The sequence below is a fragment of the Anabrus simplex genome, chromosome 3 (assembly GCF_040414725.1).
Source record: "Anabrus simplex isolate iqAnaSimp1 chromosome 3, ASM4041472v1, whole genome shotgun sequence".
Lineage (NCBI taxonomy): Eukaryota > Metazoa > Arthropoda > Insecta > Orthoptera > Tettigoniidae > Anabrus > Anabrus simplex.
The window spans coordinates 8800098-8824364 of NC_090267.1; the positions used below are offsets into that span (position 1 = coordinate 8800098).

The window sequence follows — 24267 nt, forward strand, 5'->3', positions numbered from 1 at the left end:
TTTTACTATTGGCCGGCAAGCGGTCACGTGATTTAAATCTCCACCTGCTCGAACTTAGGCTAGCGAACGTACACTCAGCCGCTGTAATTTTCCATGAGGTCATGGAATTTCCGTCCTACCAAAAATATCCCAAGGTCTTACTCATGTGGTGGGTTTTCTTTGTATGACTCTCCCCCTTCCTCTTTCTGACCAAGACTTATTTGTGGACTCTGTATTTCCTTGTACGCCAACTAATGATATTCCCTGCTGTGAAGTAGCTAAAAGTTGTCGGGTTGAGCTAATCCGTCAGGCTCCAGTCTGTCGTCCTTCCTTCGCTCTGATTTCGACATTACCTAAACGAAATATTTTCAAATACACTCCTCTGTATTTCAATAAATGTACCATATTATTTTACCGATCAAATCATGATTGATTATGGGCCTAAGTCACTCGGGTTCACTTTAAGCAAGATGAGTGTAATGACTTCTTCTATCCATCAGAACGGTTGGTGTGGATTATAAACATTGTTAATGATTTCGCGTGTGAAGCTGCAAAATTTGTTAATACAGGAGCTTGTACGACTTTAACTACCGTAGTTCTGCCTGTTTTGAAGAGTTCGGAGGTTTTAAAGTGCAATTCAAATGGCAGTTCTAATCATGCTGAGAAATTTGGTCAGGTAATCTGCAAAACTCTTATCGCGAGTATCTTAAAAAACATTGGAGATGAAGTGACTGAACGTTTTGAGAGGGTGAAATACTTAAACAGTAAGCCGATCAACAGGAAAATCATCAGAATGTAGGCCTAACAGCTGTGGGGAACTGCGTGCCGCTCGTTCTGACTGGCCACGCTTGCAGCGCTCCGGTGGAGAAAGTGAGTACTTCTTGATGTTCGCATGTATTCTTTAAGTGGGGAGGCTGATGTATACTAGAGGGCGATGACTGTACGCATATTGCGGACATTGAAAAAATATATGATTGCTATCTCCGTTTGGCTGACCACATAAAGAGTTTGGGAGGTTAGAGATGTGAAATCTATATTTATACTCGGGAGTTCACCGTGGTTAAAACGAAAGAGTATGATATTAATTATATGACGCCTACTCGACACTTTCGAGTCCAGGCTTGGACTCATTTCGCTTGCGAAGGCTCGATGACAGCATGACGTCACACGCTCGCTCTCTCGCCCGCTCTTGGATGGATGAAGCATGCGTACAAGCGGTCGCTGAGGTTATATGGGACTGCGATATAAATTATCATAATGAATGCGCAAAAAGAATAACCTAACTTTGACGATACATTGAGAACGATAATACTACACATAAACTATGAAAATATCCGTTTACGGCGTCTCTCACTCAATACACTGAATATGCCCTCTATTCTAATATTGATGTTGTTGTTGTTTGAGTCATCAGTCCATAGACTGGTTTGATGCAGCACTCCATGCCACCCTATCCTATGCTAACCTTTTCATTTCTACGTAACTACTTCTGCTCTAATCTGCTTGTCATATTCATACCTTGGTCTACCCCTACCGTTCTTACCACCTACACTTCCTTCAAAAACCAACTGAACAAGTCCTGGGTGTCTTAAGATGTGTCCTATCATTCTATCTCTTCTTCTCGTCAAATTTAGCCAAATCGATCTCCTCTCACCAATTCGATTCAGTATCTCCTCATTCGTGATTCGATCTATCCATCTCACTTTCAGCATTCTTCTGTAACACCACATTTCAAAAGCTTCTATTCTATTTCTTTCTGAGCTAGTTATCGTCCATGTTTCACTTCCAAACAATGCCACGCTCCACATGAAAGTCTTCAAAAACGTCTTTCTAATTTCGATATCAATGTTTGAAGTGAGCAAATTTCTTTTCTTAAGAAAGCTCTTCCTTGCTTGTGCTAGTCTGCATTTTATGTCCTCCTTACTTCTGCCATCGTTAGTTATTTTACTACCCTAGTAACAATATTCATCTACTTCCTTTAAGACTTCATTTCCTAATCTAATATTTCCTACATCACCTGCCTTCGTTCGACTGCACTCCATTACTTTTGTTTTGGACTTATTTATTTTCATCTTGTACTCCTTACCCAAGACTTCATCCATACCAATCAGCAACTTCTCGAGATCTTCTGCAGTCTCAGATAAAATAACAATATCATCGGCAAATCTCAAGGTTTTGATTTCCTCTCCTTGGACTGTGATTGCCTTTCCAAATTTCTCTTTGATTTCCTTTACCGCCTGTTCTATGCAAACATTGAAAAGGAGAGGGGACAAACTGCAGCCTTGCCCCACTCCTTTCTGCATTGCTGCTTCTTTTTCGAAGCCCTAGATTCTTATCACTGCAGACTGATTTTTATACAGATTGTAGATAATTCTCCGTTCTCGGTATCTGATCACTATCATCTTCAGAATCATAAATAGCTTGGTCCAATCAACATTATCGAATGCCTTTTCTAGGTCTACGAATGCCAAGTACGTGGGCTTGTCCTTCTTGATTCGATCGTCTATGATCAGACGTAAAGTCAGTATTGCTTCACGTGTTCCTACGTTTCTTCTGAAGCCAAATTGATCTTCTCCCAACTCAGCTTCAACTTGTTTTTCCATTCTTCTGTAAATAATACGTGTTAAAATTTTGCATGCATGATATACTATACTAATGTGCGGTTGTTTTCACACCTGTCATCACCGGCTTTCTTGGGAATAGGTATAACAACATTCTTCCGAAAATCAGATGGGACTTCTCCTGTCTCATACATCTTGCACAATAAATGAAATAACATTGTCATGCTGTTTTCTCCTAAGGCAGTCAGTAATTCAGAGGGAATGTCATCAATTCCAGGTGCGTTGTTCCTATTGAGGTCACTCACAGCTCTGTCTAACTCTGACCTCAAAATTGGGTCTCCCATTTCATCAGCATCCACAGCCTCTTCTTGTTCCAGAACCAAATTATCTACATCTTTACCTCGATACTACTCTTGGATATACTCCTGCCATCTTTCTGCTTTGTCTTCTTTCCCTAGAAGTGGCTTTCCATCTGAGCTCTTAATATTCATACACCTAGATTTCCTTTCTCCAAAGGTTTCCTTGATTTTCCTGTATGCAGCATCTACTTTCCTACAACCATACAACCTTCGACATCCTTGCACTTCTCCTTCAGCCATTCTTCCTTAGCTACCTTGCACTTTCTATCCACTTGATTCTTTAATCGCCTATAATCTTTTCTGCCCTCTTCATTTCTAGCATTCTTGTATTTTCGTCGTTCATCAATCAGGTCTAGTATCTCCTGAGTTATCCACTGATTCTTACTTGATCTTTTCTTCCTTCCTAACATTTCATCATCAGCCCTATTGACTTCATTTTTCATGACTCTCCACTCTTCCTCTATAGTGTTTCCTTCATCCTTTTCATTTAGTCCTTGTGCAACATGTTCCTTGAAACAATTCCTCACACTTTTTTCTTTCAACTTGTCTAGATCCCATCTTTTTGCATTCTTTCCTTTCTTCAATTTCTTCAACTTCAGACGGCATTTCATGACCAACAAATTGTGGTCAGAGTCCACGTCTGCTCCTGGGAAAGTTTTGCAATCCAACACCTGGTTTCTGAATCTCTGCCTAATCATAATGAAGTCTATTTGATACCTTCCAGTGTCTCCAGGTCTCGTCCACGTATACAGCCGTCGTTTGTGGTGTTTGAACCAAGTATTGGCAAGGACTAAATTATGATCAGTGCCGAATTCAACCAGCCGACTTCCTCTTTCGTTCCTTTGTCCCAATCCAAATTCTCCTACTGTACTACCTTCTCCTCCTTGGCCTACCACTGCATTCCTGTCTCCCATCACAATTAGATTCTCGTCACCTTTTACATATTGTATTAAATCTTCTAGCTCCTCATATATTCTTTCGATTTCTTCATCATCCGCTGAACTAGTAGGCTCATAGACCTGCACTATTGTGGTGGGCATTGGTTTGGTGTCTATCTTGACGACAATAATTCTTTCAGTATGCTGGTCGTAGTAGCTTACCCGCTGCCCTATTTTCTTATTCATTATTAAACCAACCCCTGCATTTCCCCTATTTGATTTTGTGTTGATAATTCGGTAGTCTCCTGACCAAAAATCTTGTTCTTCCTGCCAACGTACTTCACTTATACCAACTACATCTAACTTTAGCCTATCCATCTCCCTTTTCAGATTCTCTAACCTACCACAACGATTCAAACTTGTAACATTCCACGCTCCGACTCGCAGAATGTCAGTATCCATCTTCCTGATGAGCGCCCCTTCTCGTTTAGTCCCCACCCGGAGATCCGAATGGGAGACTAGTTTACCTCCTGGATATTTTACCCGGGAGGAAGCCATCATCAGTACATCATTCTTACAGAGAGAGCTGCATGTCTTCGGGTGTTAGTTATAGCTGTTGTTTCCCGTTGCTTTCAGCCGTGTAGCAGTATCAACACAGCTAAGCCATGTTGAGTATTATTACAAGGCCGTATCAGTCACTCATCTGGACTGCCGCCCTTGCAACTACCGAAAGCCTGCTACTAACCTTTCGATGAACCATTCGTTAGTCTGGTCTCTCAACAGATATCCATCCGATATGGTTGCAGCTGCGGCTCGGCTATCTGCATCATTGGGACACGGTCACATGGTTCGCAGATATCAGATATCATAGCTTATCTGTCTTTCTGAGCCCAAATTGGCAGGTTCGATACGGATTTAGTCCGGTGATATTTGAAGGTGCTCAGATACGTCAGATTCGTGTCGGTAGAATTACTGGCACGTAAAAGAACTGAGGGACTAGGTTAATTCCGGCACCTCGGCATCTCCAAAAACCATAAAATATACGTAAAACTCATAACATTATTATTATTATTATTATTATTATTATTATTATTATTATTATTATTATTATTATTATTGTTTAAAATCACTGTCAGGGTGCGTATGTTATATTTACTGTATTTTAAACGCGTGTTATTTTTATACACGGTCTTTCTGCACACTTTGTATTGCTTCGCTACTGGAAGGTTAGATCTCAGGTAGCCGCTATGCAATAGATATGCTAACATGATCGGCAGTATGACAGACTTATTGTAACCTTAGCCTGTTGTTAACTGCGCCAAAGCCAACACTAGACCGGGGGAAGAGGTAAAAAGTTTATACCTACATCATACTGTCGGCAGATATAATGTAGGATATCAAGATTAGGCGTGCCGAATGTGATGTACATACACGCAGCAAATCATCAGACAGAACGTCACTCTAGAAATAAAATTCAGGAAACTCAATCGTCAAAAGTTACCAGTGTTTCGCCCAGAGTGCGGCATGGGCTCATCCGTTGGATACCGCACCTTTTCCAAGACACTGGCCGGCTAGCACGCCGGTAGCGACACCACTGCAAGCCATAAGCACAATGCAGTGCCGACGTACTTGGGGAGAATTACATCTCCACTTGCTATATTGCCCTCCCGGGCTAGCATGACCAAACTATGGCGTCCGATTGTGATAGCTAGCCGCACTCTGGGAGAAACACTGGTAACTTTTAATGATTGAGTTTCCTGAATTTTATTTTATCTTAGGTCCTATCTCAATCGGAAGCCATATTTTTGGTCAGAACGTCATTCTGTTCCAGTGGCGGCTCGTGCTGAAAAATGTTGGTGGTTCTGCTCTGTGACGCCCAGTCCATTGCAGTAAGTGTAATAGACAAATCTAACTCGTATTGCATACGGGAAGTGTCAGGTGAGCTCGTGTTAATCCCTCCTCCAACTCCGTGGAAACGCTTTACTCCATGTCCTTTCAGTGTGAAGTTCTCTGAAATGTACCGAAAAAATACAGGTAGACGTTCATCTCAATTTGTAAGACCCCGATTTCGAGGGACATCGACAATATAAATAACTGACTTGTACAAAAAACAACAATTAAAAAGTTACAAAAATTAAAGCCCCTCTTCCGCTTATCGAAAAAATGTTGATCTATCGACACATTCATATTTACAAAGGTTCCGAGTCCTGCATACATCTTTGGGAGCCGGCTTTCTCAATGGAGGGGGAACATCATCTGATGGTACTATCGTTTCTGTTTTCATTTTCATGACCACCTAAGTCGGAAGTATTCACTACCATTACGGAGAAACATTGTCATGATTACTTGTAGGCCTAAGAACTCGCTCATTCGCTTCGTACGAGAGAGAATGTTTTCGGTCGTTGGATAGTATTATGCTGAAGTCCTGGCCATTTACACAAAAGATAAATATACATACCCCCAATCTTAAGGTTCGTTGTTTGAAGACTTAACATGAACAGTAAATTGATTTTGTGTTACTTAATCACAACCATCCTCTTTTATAGCGCATTTATCCTGTATTTAAACTATTTGGGCTTTCTTTCTTCTTAACAGAAGCATCACAACTATACTGTAGTATCTGAGAATGTCGACATGTAAGAATTTTAAACCATATCAATATCCATACAGTTTTAAAAAATCTCTATTTACACTGGTGAGTACAATGGAGCGAGCTTTTCCCAAACAGCTGAGATTTCAACAGGCTCACTCACTCTAACATGATCCTTGCACTCGCTGCAGCGATTCTCTTACGGACGGTGGCGCTGTCAAGTGTATTATTTACTAACTCTATGGTCACGGGAATAGGTCAGACGTACTGCAAGGCGTGCAGTTCATACAGAGCCTTATGGGCGACTCTTAGCCACCTATCGGAAGAAAGCTGTAGTTAAGTGTGCTCTTCCAGTCGGTCGTGGCTCTCCTAATGTTCTGTCGTTCACAGATCTAAACAGGGTTGCCAGATCACCAGCAGCTGTATGGGTATCGATCTTTGGCTCGATATAGACACTCAATATGAAGGATGGCATCGCTAATCGCTATATATTACTGTATATCTTTCATTGTGGTGGTTCTGCAGCTCTGCAGATCGTATTATGGAGCCGCGCCTGTTCTGTTCTATCTAAACAGCTGATGGAATGCAATATGAACAAAATACATGCTCCGTTTTGGACGTTTGTCATTGCAACACATGACTGTGTAAAGGAACAAAGCTGAGTGTTGCAGTCTTTACAAATTGTGCGAAGGACGAAGAATAGTTGCGAGATTTAAGCAGTACTGTAGACATCAACAATGTCAAGCAGGAAGAGATCGGCTGCAATGTCTCTGAAACTGTTCCCTATAAAGCTGTAGTTGTACCTAGTTATGTAAACAATGTAAACGCAGTTTAATAACAGTAAATCAATTTTGTAATGCATTACTTACATAAAACAATCTATTAGCCTACTTAAAATAAATATTTTGTGTTCTGCTTTTCTCTAGGTCGATGAATACCAATATTTTTCTTCCTACAGCAACAAAAATATATAACCTACTGTAATTCCGTCGCTGGTCGAGGGTGATCGAAGCGCCCACAATTGTAACAGGGTTCTGTAAATACAGCAGTTCTCTCTCACACAGGAAACATGACGTCGAGCAGCAATGCTCGACACCTACAACCCTAATATTGTCATTTAAAGGGTGATATGAACCCAATCCTTTGTGTGTTAATTGTCTGACGAAATATACAATTACAGGTATTAAAGGGAGCACCCCACTTATCCACTGGCCAGTGAATGTTAATGTAATTTAATCAAATAGGAATCAGATGAGATTTGCAAGTTATTTATGCAGACTGCGTGAATACAACACCAATGAGTGATACTACAGCACACATATACAGTGTGTTTCTGAACGCCTTACACATGTATGGTTGCAATACTTTTCTCTGGCAGTAATATTGTCATTATTTCGCACAATATTATTACACGTTTTCCTAGAAGGACGTCGCGGGAATAATATTTCAAAGCTATCAACAATTACCTGGTGGCTGTTTCCAGGCTGCATAATAATAAAATAAATAATAATATTAATAATATTAATAATATTAATAATATTAATGATAATAATAATAGATCGCTCGCGTTATCGGCATTATAAAAAGTGCACAGTGGGGAAACTGTCCCCATCCCACGCTCATCTTAGGTCCTACTTGTCTATCTTTCAATTTGACAGTTTGTTAGTAAGTCATAAATTACGCTGCCTATGATGATAATAATTATCGTAACAATCAAATTATTGACGGCCGATGACTCAACAAAACCAATCATCAGCAGCAAACATACTGCAGTCCACACTGTTACCGTGTTTTAGCGGTAGGTAGAGGTGAAAGAAGGTGCGGGTGTGAACGGGTCTCAAGCTACGAAAGTAAAATTAATTTAAAATTTAACAAGGTTATATTTTCTTTTCAAAAATAAAGAAATAACAAGCATGGCAGGTACAAAGTAGCAAGTCCAAAGGGTAGTTACAATATTTACAGGATTTGGGCTTCGCGCCCTGACTTCACAATGCTCGGGCAATCAGCTCAGTTTTACCCCAAACACAAGTTTCAACAGAGGGGCAGAAAACCCCATTCATGCCTAGGAGCCCCTGCTCCAAATTACACTGAAAAGCCTCCACGAGGCATACAACACTCAATTTTCAAAAGAGCCACTCACTCTCAACTTTAAGCCTCTCCCAGGCCACACCAAACTCCACCTTCAAGCTGTCCTCAACGGACATAAACACAGGGGTAAAATACCCAATCTACTGAGGCCTATTAAGTGAGAAAAGGTTAATTATATGGCCTCTAAAATACCAACTTGAAAGGAGGCTCTCCGCACTCCTAATACACTTTATTTAAAACCTACTTGGCATTAGGCCGTTAATGCAAGGGCTAATCCCATACTACAGAGGTGACTTCAGAAAAGAACAATTTACATTATATTAACGAAGAATAGGTTGAGAAAAATAAGTTCACCTCAAAACAATATGATTGGGAGCTCGAGACGGTAAAGCACTCTCTATCCCGATATGCAGTTTAAAAGATGAAATAGATACAAGTTTCTTTACATTTTAAGAAAGGTTACATAACGGAAAAAGCTTCGGACCCGCCCCGAGAGTTAAACTGCTGAGCTAGCAAAGAAAGAAGTTATTAATTGGCCATTACTTTGTTGTTGACCGCTGCCGAAGAAAGAGGCGCTTCCCGCCCCCTGCTATGTACTTTACACACAGAAAGATGGAACAGAAGTGGCGCAGAGACCCTAAAATCAGCAGTTTATATACTCTCGCGGAAGGTTCTAGGCGTTAGGGGAATGAGAACACCCGCCCACAATCACTTTATTGGAGAATAAAGAGAAACCCCTACACAAGATGAAGAAGAAACACATTATTGGTGGAAAATTAATTTCAGAAATTCGGGATTGGCTAGATTTAAAACAAGGGGAAAGAAAGGGGTAATATTGCCAACTTAACCAATGACTGAAAGAAATTTAACAAAGAACAAACTTTTGAAATAAAAATTTCTCCAAGGAACAGTTCTTTTTCTTCGCACTAGGGTGCACTATTGTAGTTCTTCAGTAGTGTCCTCTAGAAGAGAAAGTTCACACTTCTTACTTCAAGCAAAACAAAAACACATCAAAAATGACACAGTTCTAAAACTCCAAAATTTACAGGTAGTGACATCTTCTGAGAAGGTAGAAAATTAATACCGTCAATAAAGTTCAGACTTCCTCCAGCAGAGGATTTTCAACTGGCGCACCTTTTAAATTAGCGGCGTGGAGGTGTACCGCCCGGTACACACACCACAAAAATATTCTGTGGGTGACCCTAAATGACGTGCACTCCAGTACAGTAGATTATAGTTCCAAGACATGTCCAAAGATAGCGACACTAGTATGCTTGGGCTCGAGTCTGGAGTCGAGTATAATGATTCTAAGAGCACATTTCTCGATTCTACTCGATTTCGTCGCTAGCCCATAACTAATTAAACTACTGGTGGGTCGTGATATAAAGCCGATATTTCTTCTACTTCTTCTTTTTGATAACGTTTTGGACATCGTGATAAAACGCTATGTCAGTCACTGGTTTTGTGGGTTAATTATATTCTACTGGAGGTGCCAGCTTAAAAAAAATATAGGCGCACAACATAAGGGAAGGGATGTTGTTATAGACAGGGTAGATATGGAACAAAAAATGACCATTCCGTGTACTCTAAATAGGTTTAATTTCGTAGCTTTTTCTTTTAGCCGAGATGGCCTGTTATATTGGTGTTCTGTTTAAGTAAATAAATGGTTGTGTGATTTGTTCGCTCTATAATTTATGCAATCTCCTTCATCTGGCGACCACGACAGGATTTCAGATTACATTATGGAAAAATTAAAGAGAGAGTGAACTTTATTACGTCGTCAATTCACACGGTCACTCAAGGAATTTAAACAGAAGTTAGAAGCAGATCCATTCGAAAATGACTAAGCTATTACAGCATTTAAGGTATTCGATGATAAAGCATCGCGTCTTCTCGAATAGAAAAAAGATTCGAGATTTATTATTTGCAGCTGAAATTTTGACGAGCAGGTATGTGAGAAAGAATGCGAAGCAGCCGAAGAGTACAAAGAGGAATGGATAACAGCAAAGAGCAGGTATGAGATTTTGTTCTTTGAAACATTAATAATGTCGTACCTGAATGTGGCGCAGCTAGTATTATCTCAAGCTCTCCAATAAGAAACTTACGACTGCCTAAACTGGAGTTGAAGGCACATGATGGCAATATTTGAAATTGGTTAGGATTCTGGGGACAGTTTCGTAAGATAAATGATGATGATGATGATGATGATGATGATGATGATGATGCTTGTTCTTAAAAGGGGGCTAACATCGAAGGTCATCGGCCCAATAAACGATGATACTTCTGTAGCTGATGAGGATAAGTTCCAGTATTTAATCTAAGCTACAGTACCAGGATCTAGTGCTAGAGAACTTGTAGAAAGTTTACCTTCTTCAGTACCTAACTACAGTAAAGCCATTGAACAGGTAAAGGCAAGGTTCGCACGCGATAAACTGTTAATGTTCGCAAGTTGCTTGGTTGAGCAATGATTCAAGCTGCAGATAAGGAAACAATAAAATTAGGCCATTTATATGACAGGTTAGAGACCCAACTGAGAGCTATAGAAACATTAGGAGTAACAAGAAATAAATATGCTGCCATGCTATATCCGTTAGTGGAAACAGCGTTATCTGAGGACATTTTGAGAGCATGGGAAAGAGCACGAACTGTCACTAGAGCTGAAATTTCTGATACTAATAATGGCTTATCTAACTTACTACAGTTCTTCAAACTTGAAGTTGAGAGCGAAGAGTACCTGCAATAAGCTCGCAATGGTATTTCTGGCAATGACTGTATTAGTGTTAAGTCCGAAAATGTTAAAGGAAAAATGTACCTACAGCAGCATTTATCTTAGCAGCATGCTGTTAAATGTTTGTGGTACGACAAGACTTCACATGCTGCGGCAGACTGTTTTAAAGCTAGAACTATGTTATATGATCAGGAAAAGTCTTTACTTAAGAACAAAAACTGTTGTTTCATATGATTAAACTCTGGTCATTGTGCCAAGAGATGTAGGAATTATGTTAAATGTTTTGTCTGTCTTAAACGGCATTTAACTATCATGTATCCAGAAAGCCTAAAGTGTTGAACCTGTTAAGGAAAAGAGTCAAAGGTCTCAATCACTCTTGGCTCAGAAATATGGCGTCACCTTTCTTGAGACAGTGATGTTTAAGGTGAAGTTAGGGAAGTACGTGCCCTTTGTGACAGTGGAGCACAAAGATGTTGTGGAGCAGCTAGATATGAAACAATCTGGGAAGGTGACGTTAAGCCTTAGTCTTTTTTTGGGGAGTTGAAACCAATGAACAACAGCACAACTCCGAAGTACGGATGGTAAATTTCAACGATCTATAAGTGTTCTGGATCAGACGAAAATGTGTGGTTCTGTACCTAAGGTGGAAAGTCAAGGCCTGTATCCTAAGCTCAGGGAGGAAAACATTATTCTCTCTGACATGGGGAGGAATCTACCGGACATAGGATTACTGAGAGGTGCTGACATTTCAGGACTGTTCATGACCGGTCCCTACGCGCAGTTGGACGGAACATTGGTAGCGATTGAGACAAAGTTGGGTTGGAGCTTAAAAGGGCCAGGGAAGAATTCGAATAACCTGCTGACTAACTTAACCTATAACTCCAACTTAGATTTGTCAGACTTATGGAGGTTAGATGGTATAGGTATTAGTGAAGCAGAAGTTGTGAAATTTAAAGAGGATTCAGTTACTGATACCATTTTGTTTTTCAATGAAACTGAGAGAATCAATGAAGAAGATAGATATGAGGTACAGTTACCTTAGAAAGAAGGGAACGATGAGCTGCTGGATAATAAAGCTTTGGCAGAGAGGAGGCTTAAAGATGTAACAAAACAACTCCTCCTTTGTGGGCAACTGGAGAATTATCATGCAGTATTCCAGGACTGGTTACAGTCAGGCATTACCGAAACAGTTCCTGAATGTAAGGATAAGGGGCATTTCTTACCGCATAATGCTATAATTAAGCCTAGTAGCCAGACTACAAAAATCCGACCGGTTTTTAATGCTTCAGCTCACAGCCACACACAGGTTACTGGTACAAGAGCAGGACAGTTTCCCTTGGTGGCGTACAGCCACACATATGTTAGCATGGTAATCGGACAGATTCTCTCCCTGTGTCGCTCAGCCACACACACACACTCACACACACACACTCACACACACACAAACACGCTGCTTTCTCGGTAGTTAGACAGATTGTCTCGATTTTTCGAAGTGTCATTCCCTATACTTCCTGTTCGAAGCCTCTCGAAGCTTTTCCCCTCTACTTTTGTAGAAGTAAGACGATTTTCACTCTGATTGGTTCACGAGTTCCTCCCACTAACTGATGGGGAGTGTCGTGGAATTCATTGGAACAATTCGTTTCTTACTGCGTCAAGAATATTTGCTTCTATTCGCTTCTAGAAACACTTAAATAACTTTGTTTTGCGTTTTCTGTTTTACCCTGACTATTGCACAACATTACACACACTGACTTGAGCTGCACCAGTTTGCTTCAAGTAGAACTTGTATGACGTCTTATGCTTTGAATACTTAAAACTCTCTCCCACTTAATAAAATTATCAGTCAACTTCTTGCCACTGTAACATGATCATACAAACTCTAGATCATTACTCAATATCCTTAGTCTCGGAGGTCGTGGATTCGATACTCGATCGAGTCCATTCGCTCGGCACTGAGACATGAAAGGGACGCGTCGCGACACGCGGTCGTGACACTATGGAGAACCGTTAATATATTTGCAATAGTAATGCGTGATTCCACTACCAATTCTTTAATGGAATAAACAACGATGTTGAGTGATCACCCGCTCTAATTGGAATGTATCGAATTGGGCTCAAAATATCGCCTTGTGGAAGATCTTTGAATGTGTACCTAGACTCGAGGATTTGGCCGCTGTTCTTAACGAAAATGCGACGTTTAGTTAATAGTTGTCTTATGATTGGCGAGTAGTACACGTACGCCCACATTATCATATGCCCTTTTGACATCAAGAAACAGAGCGGTCAGTCAGTCGCCTCGACTCCTAGCAAGTAATGAGTCGGTATGGAAAATACTGAGGGCGTCTGCCGTACCTCTACCTTTCAAGAAACCAACCTGATAGATTGGGAGTATATTACAATATTCCAAATACCTTGTAGGACGGTGCAAGATAATTTGTTGGAATGTTTTTTCCGAAGACATGATCCGAAAGCGATTCCTCTGTACCCGTTTTCATCTTGAGGATGTTTCCCTCTTAATATTGGTATGATTTTAAAATCATTCAAATCGTTAGGAATTATATTGCAGTCGAGCATGTCGTTAAACTTATTTAGTAATGTACACTTAACGTCGGATGGTAGATACTTTAACATTTTATAAGATATATAATCTCACCCGGACTAGTGTCTTTTCGATGGTCGAGTGCCATATCAATTTCATTGAGTGAGACATTTTGAAGGAGGCTAGACAATTTCGCGGAAGAGTGTATGAAAACATATTAGAAGGAAGGTTCCACATAATGTGGTGTCAGGTTTTGATAAAATTGAGAAATTCCGATAGGGTCCGACTTATTGACAAGATTTGTATGAGCATGGTTTTGATTTTTAATGCCCGCCCATATATTTTGAATAGGTGTTTGTCTATTGAGAGACATAACAGAAACCTTCAACGCATTTCGTCTTTTTAATTAAAATGGACTGCGACTATTTTTATACCGAATATAATTATCGTATGTTCCATTTTTCCGATATGCTTTTAAGGCGGCTTTTCTTCGTTGGACTAAAGAAGCGCAATCGGAATCCCACCATCAGATCGAATTCCTCTGCTTTTTAAGTATCTTATTGCTTTCGATGGGATGATAGGTACGTAAATATGAATGAATAAAATGTAATAGAGAATTATAGTCGAGAGAATTGTTATTTTGAAGTGTAGAGAGTATTTTATCAGCAGTGAAGGTTTCGAATAAATCATAATGAAAATAACGGAGATTACGGGATGTAGTAAAATGAGAGACATTCCTATAAACTTGTGTGCCTATATCTGTTATTATTATTATTATTATTATTATTATTATTATTATTATTATTATTATTATTATTATTATTATTATTATTATAAAATGGTCACTTTGGTGTGTTTCATGTACTACACTCCAGTTTGTTTTAAGTGCTAAATCAACAGTACAGCACATTTATTAATGTTTGGAGCTGTTAGTCGGGTAGGCGGGCCATCGTTCAGGATAACCAGTTCGTTTTTAGGTAATTTTTTCTACGTTCCCACCTTCTGGGCAACTGGATATGGTCCCCCAAATAGGGTTCTTGGCATTAAAATACCCAGCTAGTATCGTGTTTTTTGAAAACTGCGAAAAGAAGATGTCCCATAGAATATAATTTAATTTTACCTACGGTGGGCAGTATATAGAAACCACATGCAAATCTTCAATTTTAACTGCGATGGCTTGAGTTCTGGTATAATATAATGTGAGGGAATTTCCTGAAAATATACGTCTTGTTTGATTAAAATGTTTGCATCATGCCGTATCGAAGAAAAACCTTTCATATGAAAACGAAAACGATGTTTCAGCCAAGTTTCGCTCATTGAAAGTAGAAGGAGTTTAACAGACTCACTACTTCATGTTTCTTATTCAGAACACCCCGACAGTTAAGTTGCAATAACCGCATGTTTTACTTTGAGATAGTGGAATTTCCAAAGAAAAGAACCCGTCATGTAACGACTTTGAAAGGTGTTTGTTTCCCTTGAACGTTTGTCCCGTTTAGTCCATTAATAACTCAAATTTCTTAGAAACGATTTTACATTTGTTATTTGAATTAACATTTTTACTATAAATTACCGCCTCCGCAGAGAGGGTGGACACAGAAGCATAGGCACCGTGATCTGAAGTTTGTCTCTCTTACCTGGGCCTATGTGAGGTAGATGTAGCCTCGTTGATATAAGGATTTGTCAGTCTTACTACTGCACCCTTCGGGTCAGGGTGACCACAGTTATTTTCCCGGCTAGTCAGATAAACGTCTCAGGGTATCCATGTTTCCAGAAAAATGGTTAATTTTTCTATAATTCCATTTAACGTGCGTCCAAAAAGAGATAGCGACACCCTACGCGGAGTGTACAGATCGGGAAAGGGGAGCACTGACGCGGATTCGGCTATGTGGGAAACGACATGGAAAGAAATGTGATTGTAGCGGGAGACCTGAATTTGCCAGATGTCAGTTGGGAAGGAAATGCGAACGACAGGAAGCATGACCAACAAATGGCAAATAAGTTAATAGGGGAAGGACAGCTGATTCAGAAAGTGATGGAACCAACTAGAGGGAAAAATATCCTGGATGTCGTGCTGATAAAACCAGATGAGCTCTATAGGGAAACTGAAGTAATAGATGGTATTAGTGATCATGAAGCTGTTTTTGTCGTAGTTCAAAATAAATGTGAAAGAAAGGAAGGTCTTAAAAGTAGGACTGTTAGGCAGTACCATATGGCTGATAAAGCAGGTATGAGGCAGTTTCTAAAAAGTAACTATGATCGGTGGAAAACGGTAAATAAAAATGCAAACAGGCTATGGGATGGGTTTAAAGAAATTGTTGAGGAATGCGAAAACAGGTTTGTACCTTTAAGGGTGGTAAGGAATGGTAAAGACCCACCTCATTATAATAGAGAAATAAAGAGACAAAGAAGGAGGTGCAGACTGGAAAGAAATAGAGTTAGAAATGGTTGTGGAAATAAGGAGAAATTGAAGGAACTTACTAGAAAATTGAATCTAGCAAAGAAGGCAGCTAAGGATAACATGATAGCAAGCATAATTGGCAGTCATACGAATTTTAGTGAAAAATGGAAGGGTATATATAGTTATTTTAAGGCAGAAACAGGTTCCAAGAAGGACATTCCAGGAATAATTAATGAATAAGGGGAGCGTGTATGTGAAGATCTTCAAAAGGCAGAAGTATTCAGTCAGCAATATGTAAAGATTGTTAGTTACAAGGATAATGTCGAGATAGAAGAGGAGACTAAGGCCAAAGAAGTAATAAAATTTACATATGATAACAATGACATTTACAATAAGATACAAAAGTTGAAAGCTAGAAAAGCGACTGGAATTGATCAGATTTCTGGGGATATACTAAAGACAATGGGTTGGGATATAGTACCATATCTGAAGCACTTATTTGATTATTGTTTGGTCGGAGGAGCTATACCAGATGAATGGAGAGTTGCTATAGTAGCCCCTGTGTATAAAGGAAAGGGTGATAGACATAAAGCTGAAAATTACAGGCCAGTGAGTTTGACATGCAATGTATGTAAGCTTTGGGATGGCATTCTTTCTGATTATATTAGACATGTTTGTGAAATTAATAACTGGTTCGATAGAAGGCAATTCGGTTTTAGGAAAGGTTATTCCACTGAAGCTCAACTTGTAGGATTCCAGCAAGATATAGCAGTTATTTTGGATTCTGGAGGTCAAATGACTGTATCGCGATTGACCTCTCTAAAGCATTTGATAGGGTGGATCATGGGAGACTACTGGCAAAAATGAGTGCAATTGGACTAGACAAAAGAGTGACTGAATGGGTTGCTATATTTCTAGAACATAGATCTCAGAGAATTAGAGTAGGTGAAGCTTTATCTGACCCTGTAATAATTAAGAGGGGAATTCCTCAAGGAAGTATTATCGGACCTTTATGTTTTCTTATATATATATATATAAATGATATGAGTAAAGGAGTGGAATCGGAGGTAAGGCTTTTTGCGGGTGATGTTATTCTCTATAGAGTGATAAATAAGTTACAAGATTGTGAGCAACTGCAACGTGACCTCGAAAATGTTGTGAGATGGACAGCAGGCAATGGTATGTTGATAAACGGGGTTAAAAGTCAGGTTGTGAGTTTCACAAATAGTAGAAGTCCTCTCAGTTTTAATTACTGCGTTGATGGGGTGAAAGTTCCTTTTGGGGATCATTGTAAGTATCTAGGTGTTAATATAAGGAAAGATCTTCATTGGGGTAATCACATAAATGGGATTGTAAATAAAGGGTACAGATCTCTGCACATGGTTATGAGGGTGTTTAGGGGTTGTAGTAAGGATGTAAAGGAGAGTGCATATAAGTCTCTGGTAAGACCCAACTAGAGTATGGTTCCAGTGTATGGGACCCTCACCAGGATTACCTGATTCAAGAACTGGAAAAAATCCAAAGAAAAGCAGCTCGATTTGTTCTGGGTGATTTCCGACAAAAGAGTAGCGTTACAAAAATGTTGCAATGTTTGGGTTGGGAAGAATTGAGAGAAAGAAGAAGAGCTGCTCGACTAAGTGGTATGTTCCGAGCTGTCAGCGGAGAGGTGGCGTGGAATGACATTAGTAGACGAATAAGTTTGAATGGCGTTTATAAAAGTAGGAAAGATCACAATATGAAGATAAAGTTGGAATTCAAGAAGACAAACTGGGGCAAATATTCACTTATAGGAAGGGGAGTTAGGGATTGGAATAACTTACCAAGGGAGATGTTCAATAAATTTCCAATTTCTTTGAAATCGTTTAGGAAAAGGCTAGGAAAGCAACAGATAGGGAATCTGCCACCTGGGCGACTTCCCTAAATGCAGATCAGTATTGATTGATTGATTGATTGATTGATTGATTGATTGATTGATTGATTGATTGATTGATTGATTGATTGATTGATTGATTGATTGATTGATTGATTGATTGATTGATTGAAAATTCCGTAATTCAACGCTCAATCATGAACTCCACATACGCATAATTCAATTGACATTTTCTAAGACATGTCCGCTTACGAGTACCTTATTCACTAAATATAACTACAATCTATCACTACAAATGAGAACTCATTCAATTATATAAAACATAATCTAGAAATATATTTATTAAATTTCTGAGAATCGCGAAAGGAATGGTTAAGTGTCAAAATAAGTTCATGAACTTTCAGTCATTAACCTAATAAAACAAGTATTGTAACTCCTGAATCAGTTATTTTAAGTCAGCGCTGGCTTATTTCTAATCTAAATTTGCATATCACCACACTCTGGGTTGAGTATTCCTGAAATGAATTCAAATTATGTTTCATCTTCCTATCAAAACTTAAGTCTGGTCATTTATGTACACAAATATATCATAATCTTCTGACCACAGTCAAAATTCAGTATTTCAATAAATAATTCTATCACTTGCGGTGTTAAATATTCGTCATCATCAAAAATGCTACCATTACAGTATTCATATTATTTTAAGAATGATCTGAATTTAAATAAAAGTGTCCTGAATTCTAATATCAGTGATCTGAATTATATTAAAAATTATCTGAATTCGTTGGTGCTGAATAAAGTGAAGAAAACGAGAAATCGTATGACGTACTAAGTTTCTTGGTCCTATTGCCATTTAAAATACGGCTCCTAGCTTAATACTCGCTTTTATAGTATTTCAAATTAAAAACATCGCTGATATCCTATGTAAATCTCATATCATTTCCCTACTTTAGCTAGATAATTCCTTATGTAACGTATCTCAGCTCAATGTGCACACAGCCAATAAGCATTTATCATATACATGTGTGCAAATGCCTGCATTACGATATCACAATATTATATTATCACACTGCTTACATAATAGTTTCATCTTCCATTCAATCAACATTCATTCAGAATACGACATAATCATGCATAAATCTACCCATCACCAGTTGTTACTAATTACTGTCAAATCACTCTCAAACTTCATCTAAATATATATATAATTTTACTAACCATACCTTGCTATAGTTCTTCCCTGGGGCATATTTCCTTTCCGTAGTTGCCATACTCTTGCCCATATACCGCATATGGTTCCAAAATGGGTAAAATATAAATATGTAAATAAATTCAATGTTAATTTGAATCTTATACCAGTTGTATATTATTATTAGAAGTAATTTCACATACTGTATATGAGTTGACTATGTTTGTAAGATATTATAAGTAGAATTTTGTAAACAATATAAATTTATTAAGGATGATGTGTGTGTTTGATAGAACAAATTATTAGCGTAAATTGTATAATATTGTATTCTAGGAAAATTTTCTTCGTCTCCTGTTAATTTAAAATTTAGTGCTTGACAATAATGTATTTTAGTGTACCATTTGCCACCGAGGTAGACACCTCATTTGCAAAAAAAGAGATTTTGATTTGATTTTGATATTATTTACATCATATACGTCTCATTTCTTACTAATCTGCGCAATATTTCACTTAAAACATCACATACACTTCCATTATTTCATCTATAACCTTCTTTTCAACTTATATTTAACTTATTCAGCATCTGCAATTAACGCGTTTAACCTCCAATAAGCATTAAATATAACGAGCCATGACATTCATTTCTTACAACACGATTTATCGTATAAATCCACACATAACCCCAAATACGGTGTCTACACTTCCAATATAATCATTCGGCAAAGAGAATTGTAACCTAAATTAAACAGTTCAAAATATGCGTCCCTCTATGACGTAATCTGGGTTCGGATGGTACTATATCATTCATAGATCTTTTTAGCTAACTGGGATTTTTGCAAACATCTGTTACACTATGTCATTTTAAAAATCGAATTCTCACTCCTCTGGTTAAGATAATATAATAAATACGTAACCATTATGCTACGAGATATCATCTTAAGTTCACACTGACTTAATATATGTTAATATCATCTTAGATATTTCACACTGCACTTCCTTATATTAATTGCACACTTAATTATTTCACGTTTAGGCTATTCAGTTCTATTGCACATACTGGTAATACTGTACATAAGAAATTATATTACTTATTACTATTACTTAGCTCGCCATTCAATATCTCGGGCCTTAGTTGCTCTTCTTCAACTGCTCCACGGTTTGGTCACAGGCCATGGATCGACAACTGGACGGATACTCATCTCTGGTAGCTCAGGTTGAGTGACCTCCTCCTCTCGGGTCGGGTGGTTTTAATTGCCAGGACGACATCTCTCTCCAGGTCGGTCTATGCCGACTTAGCAAGCCATCATTTCCTCAGTAATACTGTAGATAATATACATCAATTCTGAAACATATGTATTCATCATGGTTCTCTGAAATGTTAGTATTTATCGTTGATAACTGTATATATATTTGTTAGCCTTCCTCTGCGGAAATATTTTCTTATTCCTTGAGGCCAGTAGAAGATTATTTGCCTCGTCTTAATCGTATATTCAAAGTTAGCTTATTTTCCTTTGGGAAGTATAATTTTCCAATGATCGCCTCTCTGTTTACGATATCGTTGCTATTATTTTCTCCTGTTGTAGTTCAATCTTCAGCTCTCGCGTCTCGGTCAACTTTATGCTTCAAGACGATTAGCGTATAAGTATCCGGACGAAATTTCCAGAATTTCCGGGGTTTATATCCTACTTACAGTATTTCAGGGATTAGCACGTTGTTTCCTTCAATATTAATGTCGTCTCAAGTTAATATTTTCGTTACAAACTATCAATCTTGCTTAATTCTTCAGAGCAATGTTCAGCACGTCTTGTCGTTATGAAGTCAATTTTTTAGTGAGTTTTTCTAATAATCCGTTCGATCCTTCTTATTTTTTAAAAAAACAATTCAGTCGATTCTACTCTGTTGCACATTGCCTTCATAGTGTGGTAGGTCATGGCCTTCTAACATACTTAAATATCGATACTCTGCTACACATTCCTTTACCTTGGCTGGTCTCTACCTTCTGTAGGCGCCATTTTGGAATATGTTCAGTAAATGCATCGGGTACACTACTGGAATATCAGAATTGTATTTAACTACCTTCAGATTACTTAAAATATTGAAATACGTTGTCTTGTCATAACCTAACCGGGGAGAATTACCGACCACCATAGTAAATTTCCGCTTTCGAGGAAAGGTTTCATCCGATTGTTGAGAATTTCTATTTGGCAGCGGAGGAAGTGTTGAGGCATCGTGCGTATGTTGGATACGGAATCTAATGGGGCAAAATAATTTTTGATTTCTAAGCATAATTTGTTTCCGATACTCATTATCTTTAAAATGTCTTGTCATTGTTCTTGAACTTCGCATTGTTCAGCTCCCCCTGGGTGTTTACCTGTACAATTGGCGCATTAAGAGAGTTGTTGATTACACTGAATTGTGATTGAGGGCACATGTACAACATCTAGGTTAACTTGAGCGATAATTTGTAGCAGGGTGGCCATACCGCTGACAATGTTTGCATATTAATGGTAAAAAAATAAATGCCTGAAGCTTTAAAATTACATTAATGATGGAAATAATTTTGGGGAGGTATTGGCTTTCAGAGATGACCTTCACAGTACCCGTAGGGATATATTCAGTTTTGCCATCTTTCGATGATCCTCTATTGAGACGTTGGACTTAAACAACTGGGTATGTAGATTGTAGATAGGTTAAGATTTCTGATTCTGAAAGAGTCATATCAGCCCCCCGTACTACCCCTACTCTATGAATATTCTAGGACAGAATGACAGCTTTCAAGTGTTTTTCCACAAGGAAATGCGTTTGCAGCCTTACTAGACAGATAGGTAATCTGAATTCTATTTGTACCCTTCCTATGGATTTTCTTTACTTTGTAAGACAACCAGCCTACAGCCATTCTTTTAAAAATGTTATTTATTCGGGGCGTTTTGCCCCTACTTAGCACCCTATGTTGTGAACCTGCGTGTATTTGGAAATTGCGGAAGTGTAGTGTGCCGAATGTGAGGAAAGGAACCAGTCCCCAGGTCAGGGATGTTAATCATGTACAATTATAAACCGCTAACCCGGCCGGGAATCGAACCCGGGGTTGCCGGGTGACAGGCGGACGCGTTGCCCTCTACACTGCGGAGCCGGACTCTGCCCAGAGCCATAGGATGAAGATGTCCTTTTTTGTTAGAGTCATTCGATTCTACGTGTACTATGTAGGGACCAAGATGAGCTATATGTTATTTATGTAATAGAACTTGTTGACTTTGATTCGTGTTACGTACGAGATCTTGAGTAATCTCTCTTTGATAATCAATATTATGATTGTTCATTAGGAAGTCATTATTGGAATCATTTCCAGTATCGGGATGTCTCTCTAAAGTGCCTCCTCCAATATCTAAATACATCATTCACTATACGATAGGCGAAACAACTACAAAATAACACACAAGAACAAAACAACCAGTGACAAGGTAGATACGTATGCACGGCACAACAACCAAAGCCGATATTTAATCCCGGGAAGCGAAGAATATAACACTGATATCGGGCCTCATGGATCCGAGTCCATTCGCCGTGATTACGGATGGATTGTGATAAGATATGAGAGCAGCTAACGTTATTAACTGAAATAAGCGAAAAGAGATTAAGAGTCACGACTGTACTCTGAAATATCTAATGAATACGACAATTAAATAAGCGACAATATATGATACGAGTCAGTTTATGCTGAAGTCATTAACAACAGGAATAAAACTAAGAACAGAGTCTTATTTTCTGTGATGACAAGGATTTACATACCCATTTCAAATTATCTTCTGCCATGGCTTATATTTTTATCAAAGAAGCGTATTCGTGATGCTATATTGTCCCATGCAGGTAATAAGAAGGGACTCACCTTAACAGGCTACAACATTAGTGGGTGGACTGAAAGAAAATCAGAGATTGGAGAAAAGGATACAATCCACACCTTACCTTGGTCGTTAAATGCTCATACGCAATCCCGTCGCGACGAGCGTGCAGTGGAAACTGTCGTTGCTCCTGCCTTTCGTCGTCAACTCTTGTCCTATTGTGACATCAGCTCTGCAGACAATTTCTCACAGCCCTTCCCTTAATTTTTTCTAAGGTCGAGGTTCTCGACGTCATTTTACCTTTCAAATAATATTAATAAGAACTTCGTATGTCTGGTGCAGCAGCACTTGTAAGGCAGACGAGGAAAAATCAAATTAAAAACGCAAATGTACCATTAAGAAAATATTTTTCTTTCTAGGCGTTTGAAAATAAGCAGACACAGCCCTTGACGTCTTCTCATACTGGTAATACGAAGCAGTGCCGCTAGGTGCTGTTGGAGGCGAAGAGAATGGTGAGGATTTTCTAATTCTAGCTGTCACCGGGGATGAAATTTGCGTGCACCACTTTCAACCGGAGACGATACGTGCAAGCAAAGAATTGCGACTAAACACGTTTCGCAGTCAGCCCTCTGCAGCGGAAGTCATATTTACATCATTATGGGGTAAGAAAGGTACGACAGTGACTAGTGCCACCTACACCGACGTTCTCAAGAACCATGCAGCCTTGAGTACCTTCAACTTCCTCCCTTATCGGACATGCTCGCAATATTGGCACCATCCATTTTCCGCATTTTTGGTCCATTAAAGAGGGTAGAGTTTCAAGTCTGATCGGTGGCGACAAGTGACTGCAGAGTCAAGCAATATACTTTTCCCCCTTGATGTCGAAGAACTTCCTAACCGATGGCGTAAGTGCGTTGATTTGGGAGGGTATTATGTAGAGTAACAAGAGAGCTAGAGCTGAGCGTGAGGCCAGGGAGAAAAGCATATTTAGGCTACGTTCTGAAAGTACGGGCTTCTACAGCTCGTATTACAAGGAAAGAGGCGCTGGTAGACAACTGTCATGGCTCGTGGACTTGCAGCTAAAGAAAGGGGTGTTTACTCCAGGGTGATCGCCAACCCCTGGGGAACCGCATATGGCACTTGAAGGAGAAGAAACATTATCCCTCTATTAAAATAATAGAACAAATACACTGACTGACAGTGAAAATGCAACACCAAGGAGGAGTGGTTCGAAAGGGATGAAAGTTGGGGA

General features: G+C 39.0%; 1 protein-coding gene across 1 annotated transcript in view; it reads left to right on the forward strand.

Annotated features, from left to right (window-relative positions):
• Positions 1-801: 801 nt before the first annotated feature.
• Positions 802-24267, forward strand: part of LOC136866928 (uncharacterized) — a 126735-nt gene continuing 103269 nt past the window's right edge. The window contains exon 1 of the mRNA XM_068226550.1: positions 802-849. The gene's annotated coding sequence lies outside the window, so the exon portion shown is untranslated. The remainder of the gene's footprint in view (positions 850-24267) is intronic.